Source organism: Alligator sinensis, unplaced genomic scaffold, assembly GCF_000455745.1.
Source record: "Alligator sinensis unplaced genomic scaffold, ASM45574v1 scaffold470_1, whole genome shotgun sequence".
Taxonomy (NCBI): Eukaryota; Metazoa; Chordata; order Crocodylia; family Alligatoridae; genus Alligator; species Alligator sinensis.
This window is the reverse complement of record NW_005842487.1, coordinates 844,823-854,416: the sequence shown is the minus strand read 5'-3', so window position 1 is coordinate 854,416 and position 9,594 is coordinate 844,823.

Genomic DNA, 9,594 nt, shown 5'->3' with positions numbered 1-9,594 from the left:
TAGGTAACTATATCTCCTTGGAAGGGAAGTTCACTGCCATTGCATTGGCTGTCTAACTTCCAAGTCCTGTAACTAGCTTTTGATACAGTATGTAAGTAAACTAGCTGTTCAGTGTTCTTAATTTCTGGGTTATTGGTTCAGTCTATCACTTAGAATGGAAGGAATGAATTCCTGCAGCTTCCTGTAACTCCTAAAGTTTGAACTGGATAAGTGCAGCAAGACTTCCTTGGATAAAAACAGTTGTAGCTTTTAAAATGACATGAATTCCACGAACCCTTAAAAGAGCTATAGAGCACAAATACCAGCTTTACCTCCCATAGTGATATGGGCAAGGGACTTTGACTTCTCATTCTTGTTCTCTGAGTCATCCATGACTTGGTGAACAAAAAAGCAACCCGAACTTCCTGTGTAATGCTGCCAGATGGCTATGAAGTTGCCATGCCAAATATCCACTTATCAAAACAGCATTCTTTTGGGCATAACTATCAATTTGGAGTGTTGATGTTAAAGAATCTACAAGTCTTGCGTGGATTATTGCTTATTACAAACTATACAACTGCTACTTGTTCTGCTTCTGTAGCATAAGTATTACACAATTACTGTATTCTAAAGCATTCATACACTGCTTTTCTGTTGCAATCTGAACCTGAGTTGGCATGCTATACTTCAGATACACTCCCTTAATTGCCCATCATTGGGTAAATCTGGCAGTGTTGGGGGCCCAGACTAATTTTAACTGATGGGTGGGATGTGGTTTGACTGCTGGGTCAATGCTGGTCTTGGTATCCTAACAGATAGTGGGAGTAAATGGGGAGTTCTACCTCTACCTCAGGATACAGTCAAGTTTATTTCTTCTATGTGCAGGAGCCAAAAGCATCAGAATTTGCTGACCACCTTTGGTAAATAACAGGGAAAGTATTTTGCTATATTAAAAACAAAACAGGCTACATAATGGGTTCTTGATGTATGTAGGAACTCTGGATGTTGTACAGTTTGAGTGCTGATTCAGGTGTTAAAAACTGAAATAAGGGATTCTGACTTTGAAGGATAATAGTGCTTTGTTTGGCTTCGGGGAGACTGGTGGTCAAGGAGCAGATGCTGGTTCTATAGTAGTCATGTTGTGGGGTGTCCCAAATGTGTGTTGGGTGACTGTAGGTCTTCACTTGCTTTTATTTGAACTGGTAAGTTGAGTGGAAAGTGAGTGCAAATATGTGGTGCCAGAATAGTGTCATCTATGTTTTGGGTACTCTGTTATGAACAGAAATAAGACTTAAGCTTGAGAGAGCATCTCTTTTAGTAATAGAGGCTGCTGGAATTATTTCTATCCAGTCCAGATTACACTTAAAATTTGAGGTTCTGTTACTGGTATTACTTTTTTATCTTGATTGGTAAGGAAGTATGTTAAACTGTTCTGACTTGACCATGTGTTGCTTTTCACTTGGATCACTTAGCCTCTGACCCTTGTAGAAAGCTTAAATGTTGAATGAACCTTTCTAAGAACCATGCAGTGGCTTTTTTGCCCTTTCATGGGCAATATTGCTCTGCGGTACAGAATCATAGGCTAATGCAAAGTAATCCCAGTGCATATGCCTGCTACTAGCCTGTGGCCTTGCATGAGAAAAGTACAGAAATCCCCCTTCACAGTACAACCAATCCAATTTTAGAAAAATGTTGCTGGGACCACCCTGCATGTTCTGGCTCTGGCATCTTACAAACCTGTAGGACTGTTCAGAGGTTATAGGGGGGTGAGGTGTCTAACAATGTGAACAAGAACTTGGAATTACCAATTGAAAGTGCATCTACAATAAGTGTCATTTGGGTTGACACTAGACAAACTGGTTTGAAGTTGTACAGGACACGGGACCTAAATGCCTTCTTGAAGCAAGGATTTAAGTGATCTTGTCTGTGAAGGTCCCTAGCAGATTTCAAACCACATACAAGGTTTGGAAGCCAAAACAGCTAATGTGAGAGCAGATCGCTTCCCAGTTGGAAGTCTATTACCTGTAGCACAAATGTGTTGAAATGAGTAAGACAGACTTGGAGGCTGAAAAATACAGTAGTCAAACATTTTTGCTAAATGGCATTCAAGCTTGATTTTTTTTTTTTTTTTTCAAGAGTGCACCTGCTGCTTCCCCTAGTCACTTTCTCTATTAAATGGCTTTTATGAACGTCAATAAAAATCCTTCTCTGCTTTCTGTGTACATTGGGTAACCTGGACTAGCTCATTGTGTGTGTGTAGGTTCTTTTTCTTTTCTTTCCTTTTTTTACAGCAGCCTCTAAATGCTTCTAGCATAGCATCCAACTGAAAAGCATTTTATAGAGTTGGAAAACTGCTGATGGCTACCATATGACCACTTTTTAAATGAAGATCATCTCTGGTGTGGAACACCTTCAACTACCAGCTAGGTAACATGAAGTAGTCAGACTAATCTGCCTTCAACTTGAAACTCAAAAATGAACAGTTTGATTTTACTTTGTTTTAAAGTAATCCAGCTTGCATAATACAAAGCTGAATTTCACATTTCTTTAATATAGTAGGATTAAAACTGGAACTGAATGCTGACTTTTTTTTTTTAACTGTTTTTTTTAACTGCTCCATTTGACTTGATGGCAACCTACAATTAAGTGGCCATTAGCCTTCAATTGCACTTAGAGGTTTTTATTTTATTTATTTATTTTGATGCAGTTTATAGCACTCATAAGCCTTGGACTTTAGACAAATGGGGTATCTGAGGCTATAGGACTAAGGCCTCTTTGCCTATAGCTAGGGACCTATCTAATTCATAGAGGCTGCCTCTGGATTTCATGGTCCTGGTGCAGTGTCAGGCTCCATTTTTGTGGTGGAGCATGGTGGGGGAGGGGGGAGGAGTTGCACCTCTCCCTGGAGATTGACAGGTGACCATTTGTCAATCTGAGGTGGGGTGGGACTTCTGAGGGCCCCTCAGGGGGGTGGGGGGCACTGCTGCCAATTTCTTATATGGCACCTGCCCTGCTCCCCCCACTGGCTTGCTGCTGTTTTCCTGATTTCTTTTTTTTTTTTTTTTTTTTTTTTTCATGGTCCCTGTGCTATTTTGCAGGGACTGGGATTTTTTACAGAACCTGTCAAATTTGAAGGTTCTGCAAAAATCGTGAGTTTGATAGGTTCTTCTCTGTTGGAAGAGCATTTCACTTCTGTTTAGGGTACATGGAGATGACCAATTCTTTTTGTCTGTTACCTGGTCCTGTTGTATTACACTCACCCTCCAAAGCAAACCTATTCAGTAAGGGGAGAAGATACAGTTTCACATAGTTAAGTCTTGTGTTCTGCAACACTTTCAATCTGTATCAAATACTAAGTGAAATGCTTCAGAACTGAAGCTTCACTTGGCTCTGTAATCCTACTTTTGATTGTACAAAGTTAACCCCACCAAAAGGCAGGGAGGTTTATCTAAATGAATCTTGGGTAGTTTAAGAGGAATATTTAAATGGCTGCAATCTGCCTATAAAAAACGTAATGCTTCAGCACTCAAAGTGGTAGCATGGGAACCATGCAGTCCGTGAGTTAACTTAAGAATTTTATACTATCAGGATGGATGGTTGGAGGGGGGGGCGTTATGCAGGGTTTATAGTTAGGGTGGGGTGGAACTAGTGATGCTTCATAAAACTAAAATAGGACTTAACCTTAATGCCACTGTTGACAAGGGGGCTTAGTTAAACTTCACAAAGCTGCTCCAAGACAAAAAGATCATCAAGGACCTGATTCTAAAATTCCTTATGCAGGTAGATATTTTGCAAGAGCAGCCCTACTGACTTCAGAGGGAAGACTTCTGCATAAATGGGTACCACAAGCTACACATGGTGCACATTCACCCATTTGCATGCTGTTAATTTTGCAGGGTGCTGGGTTGTTTTTTGACATGGAGAGATCCTGAAATTAAAAAAAAAAAAAAAAAAAAAGCTGCTCACCCCAGGACCCCAGCACAGGTGGTGGCCCACCCTCCCCTACCCCACCTGGATCTATTTGCCAAGCTCCAGAGCTCATGTGCAGGGGTGTACCTGGGGAAATAATAGCAGCACCATGCATTTATGCTGCTGCTATTTTGTCCCATGGGAAATGTGGGCTCCTGTACATGTGCACTTGTGGTGATGTACCCAGTGTGTGCAATGACAGGAGCTAAATCTGAATAGTGATAACCCCCTGCTTCAAAACTCCTATTTATTAATGAAAAGTAGACATTAACATGGTGGTTAGCTCTTCCTGTATGGGCCAGAATTTCCAAAAATAGAACCCTACATTAGGGGAAGGATGGGGTTTTCAGACCAGCCTGTGTAAATTGAGTACAAGTCAAACAGCTGTGAAAGGCCAGGTTCTAGTGTATGTTCTGAAAATGCTTTTCCTGGCTGAGATTGGTAGAAATAGCTTAGACTATTCTTTTAACCTAAATTACTTCTTAGATCTGCTACATCACTACTGTATTTGACCTTGTGCTCTCTCACGAGGGCATTGAGCTACTAGAATAATTCTCCTTCCTCCCTCCCTCCCCCCTTCTCAACATAAGCAGTTTAAGTGGTGCAACTTGAGTATTTCAGAGGTTTCTTTTTAAATCCTTGTCTTCAAAATTGTTAACCTTTCTTAATTTTTAAGTTGCTTCTAAGTCTGGACTTGATTTTAGAAAAATTTTCCACTTTGACTTGTTTCATATTGATGCTAGTCTTTCTAGCCTTCCATGCTCACAGGAAACACATGATGCTCCAGGGACTTCTAAAAGCAATTTGAGAGGCAGTACAAATGTTTTGTGCTGGGCTCTAGGTCAGGGGCGGGCAATTATTTTGGGCGGAAGGCTGCTTACTGAGTTTTGGCAAGCCATTGAGGGCCGCATGACAGGCAGCCAGGGGCAGATTAATATTAATTTTCTAAACTTTTTAGGGGCCTCGCAGGCCAGATCTGGCCTATGGGCTTTGTTTTGCCCGCCCCTGCTCTAGGTAAAGACTGGTGGTCCATGACTTTCTCTAGGAATTAGAAGCTGGCATGCAAAAAGTGTTGCATTAACTCTGAACTGGCAGCTTTAAAAATCTTCAGTTTTGGAGATCTTGGCCCTAGACTGCTCTTGATTTCAGCTATTGCAGGAAGGGGTTGCATGTGCCATTGTTTTGTTCCCATATAATGTTTCTTGTTCTTAATTGGTGTGTAAAATACTTTCCAAATACAGTTCCTCCAAACCTTTGGTTGGTTTCTTTTTTGCTACTCCCTGACCTTGAGGCTTATGTTTAACATACCTGAGCACTAGGCATTCCCCCACAGGACAGGGGAGGAGAGTGTTGGCTACTGGAATGTAATGGCTAAAAATGCTTTAAATGCATTGCTAGGGAATACAGTGTGAGAATTGGCATTCTCTGTATTCACACACGTGTACACACTAGTTTAAGAGTTCTGTTTGGTTCTCTGTAGTTGTATGGTGGCTTCAATCGTGGTCAGAGTTGGACATCTCCCTTGAAGGGATGCCACTTTTTTGATGTAAGAAATTTACAGAATTGCTGCATAAACATAAGAACTGAAAGAATGTTAGGTGATGCAGACTTTTTTATTTTATTCATATTCAGAAGCAATACAAATTAGGTGCTTCGTTAGAATGTTAATTGCCCAACATTTTAAATCGTTTTTTCTTCATTCATGGGGATGTCCCACCTCCCCAAAACATCCTTGTCTACCAGGGAAATCTACAAACCCCTATCTCTTCTACATCACCCAGTAGTTCTCTTAGGTATAAATCTGTTGAATCTACATGTATTTTTTTTTTTTTGCTTTCTATGAGCTTAATTAAAACCATTAGTCAGCTTAGGCTACATATTTTACCTACTCTAGGGCTCCTACCAGTGTTAAGACATTGAGCTGCTCCTTGGTCACAATACTGTTTACAGAAGGGGTGGGCATTTTATTTGGGCCTGAGGACCATGTAGGGAGTTTCTGATGAGTGATTACAGGTTAGGTTGGCACCCCCCCCCCCCCCCCCCAACTCCATAAAACTCCTTATGGGGCTTTAGGTGGGTGGGGAGTGGTGTTCAGGAGTGGGACAGGCAGGTGAGGCTAGGATCATGGGGTTGGGTCACAGGGTGGTGACAGCTTAGGGCCTGGGCCAAGATACAATCTTCCCCTTGTATATCCTGCTCTGTGGGGGTGAGAAGGGGGCATTGACCTGGCCTGCACATGTACCAATGCACATCAAGCTTATTTTGTTTGTAGTGTACTAGATTTTGTGTGAGTGCTGCAGTTTTTTGTTAAACTGTAAAAACGTTAGTGCAGTCAGCCTGAAATAGCAGTTAGTTTAATCTGTTACAGGCTGCTCTTGTTTTGTGCAGGTTAGGTTGCATTTTGGTCTGAGAGAGACTGGTATGATTTGTGCACCATTGAGAGAACAAAGCTCAAGTACATACAGTGTTTCTGTTTTTAAAAAACTGCTTGACATGTAAAACTTCTAATGGGAAAAGGCCTCTGTCTGTCTGCTGTCTGGTTTAGTTAAGTGAGTTGTACAAGGCTAGTACTGCTGCTTTTAGCCTTCCTTGTTAAAACAGCATGTTCATAAAACTGTTTGTTGCATTAGTCATTCACAGAGACAGGCATGTCCCAATTTTTATCTTGTGCTGCTAGTAAGGCTGTACATCTTACAAAAGGGAAAAGATTTGAGCTTAAGTTACATAAACAATTCAGTCTGAATACAGATGAAATTGTTGCAGATTGTGCCTTAACAAAGAAAGGATTTATAGGTTGAATGAGAGAACCCTTTACAGGATGCATGCACCCTGCAGGCTGCCAGCTGGACAGCCCTACTGTAATCTGGACAACTGAAAAGGAGAGAGAGAGTGTGGGTGGGGGGGAAAGGTTGTCCCCTCTGGGCTCCTGTCTGGCTGCCACTTCCCACTCTCCCTCTTTTAGCTGCTGCGACTTGCCTCTGCCTGGGTGGGTGGTGGGGCAGTATGGTGCTGTTTGGGACACAGTGAGAGTCTGGGGCTGTGGAGGAAGAGGGCCTCACCCATGAATTGCAAGGGGTGGGTGGCATTCATTGGGCTCTACTACATGCCCTGTGGGCTGTTCCTTGCCTGGTGTGGTCCCCAGGGCCATAAAAGTTGGACAATCCCTGATTTACAGTGTAGAATTTTATTTATCAAGAGGATTTTCATTAGGAACATTAGTGTGATCTTAAGAGCTGTATTCATTTCAGCTGGAAGGCTGGGGTACTGCATCTGCAATGTTGTCTTAGTGTGTTTTGAGCTCTGAAGTTAGAGGGGGTGAATGTCTGAACAATTCCCCTTTTCCCTTTTTTTAAACCTGAACTCCTTAACTTGTGTAGCTTTTAACTTGCTCCTGAGCCCTTCTGGGTTTGGCAACTCAACTTTTGAGCTAAAGTTGACTTGTGTACAAAGACCTGCAGTTGGATGGTACCCTGTATCTCCAGATGTACATTAAAAGTACATCTCCTGTTTTCTGGAAAAATATGAAGCTAGTAAACTCTGGCATGAGTAAGTGAAGGAACTAACTAGTCCTCTTAGTGTACAAATATAGGGAGGGGGAGAGAGCATGGTAATTGGCCTTACTTGCAGAAGGAATCTGCAAGTCTGTTCACAATCTTAAATTGATAACTACTGAGTCTGTCCCACAGCTTTTGGTAGGGTATTGCTGATAAGCATGTTCCATATGTAAAACCTCCTGGGCCTTAAGTATAGAACATCACTTTATTCTAAGTTCTCGTTTTATCTCTTTAGCACATGGAATTCTGCTGCAGTTAGCAAGGAGATGCATTTAAAAGGAGCTTGCTTGTTCCAGTGTAGCTAATGTTAAACTTACCTTTCCTATTAACAGCTATTTAAAAAAAAATCCCTGAAATTTGTATTGGTGACCAAAATTTCTGTATTATTGGGTTTTTTAGTAATGAGGCAGTGAATTGTCCATGTCTAGTTGAATGGCATCAAATTAAATTGGAGCTGGGCTTAAAGTAGCTGGTGCAAGCATATGCCATGCAAACAGGAAGCACAGCAGGCCTGGCTCCAGCCTGCCTTTTTCACAAAGTAAAACAGTATGTGTATCTTTCCCCTCAGACCAATTGTAAAAACTTGCCCATTTCCCTTTACTGAAATTGTTACTACTTATCTTTGCCCAAGGTAAATCATCAGTGTTTTTGTTGTTGTTTTAGATCCTGTGCAACAATGGACACATTCAAAATAGACATTGTGGCTCCTTTTAGCTGTAGTAGTGTTGGACTGTACAGAGTAGGAGCTCATTTCCCCTTAAATCTAGCAGGCCAGTCAACTGCTGTAAAAGTTCCTTCACAGATGGATGCAGTATGCATGGTAACTAGTTCCAAGTGGTCATGCTGTTCCTAGATGGCAGAAATTCAGGGGGAAACCCCATCTGGTTGCAAATAGCTGTTCTAAGGATTCTTCTTAGATAGAGCTACTTAAATTATACAAAGTCTTTCTACCTTTAGAAGAATATCAAAATGGAGGTAGTGGTGATTCAGCAGCTGTCACTAATCACCTGGAACTGGAACTTTCAAATACTGGATGCTGGATTTAGAAACCTGTACCTGGCCTACATTCTAGAGCAGCATTTCAGTTGCATCTTAAGGAATCATCTTTCCTGTTAAACTTGCTCTGTGACTGTGCTTGATAATTCAAACTACCCCTCGAAGCAGTTATGCTTACTATGTAAATGCCTCCAGCCAAGCAAACTGGTCTCGCTTGTAACTTCATAAACAGAAGCTGAATGCAAAAGGGAATATACAACTAGCTGTACAAAAGGGACTTAAAATATTACCTATACATAGTGGTGATGTTGGTATACAAGCTTCTTGGCTTTGGGTCAGAGGGAGGGATTCATAGATTCATAGATGTTAGGGTCGGAAGGGACCTCAATAGATCATCGAGTCCGACCCCCTGCATAGGCAGGAAAGAGTTCTGGGTCTAGATGACCCCAGCTAGATGGTTATTTAACCTCCTCTTGAAGACCCCCAGGGTAGGGGAGAGCACCACCTCCCTTGGGAGCCCGTTCCAGACCCTGGCCACTCTAACTGTGAAGAAGTTCCTCCTAATGTTCAATGTAAATCTGCTCTCTGCTAGCTTGTGGCCATTATTTCTTGTAACCCCCAGGGGCGCCTTGGTGAATACATACTCACCAATTCCCTTCTGTGCCCCTGTGATGAACTTATAGGCAGCCACAAGGTCGCCTCCCAACCTTCTCCTGTGGAGGCTGAAAAGGTCCAGTTTCTCTACTCTCTCCTCATAGGGCTTGGTCTGCAGGCCCTTAACCATATGAGTGGCCCTTCTCTGGACCCTCTCCAGGTTATCCGGATCCCTCTTGAATTGCGGCGCCCAGAATTGCACGCAGTACTCCAACTGCGGTCTGACCAGCGCCCAATAGAGGGGAAGTATCACCTCCTTGGACCTACTTGTCATGCATCTGCTGATGCACGACAAAGTGCCATTGGCTTTTCTGATGGCTTCATCACACTGCTGACTCATGTTCATCTTGGAGTCCACTAGGACTCCAAGGTCCCTTTCCACTTCCGTGCCACCCAGCAGGTCATTCCCTAGGCTGTAGGTGTGCTGGACATTTTTCCTCCC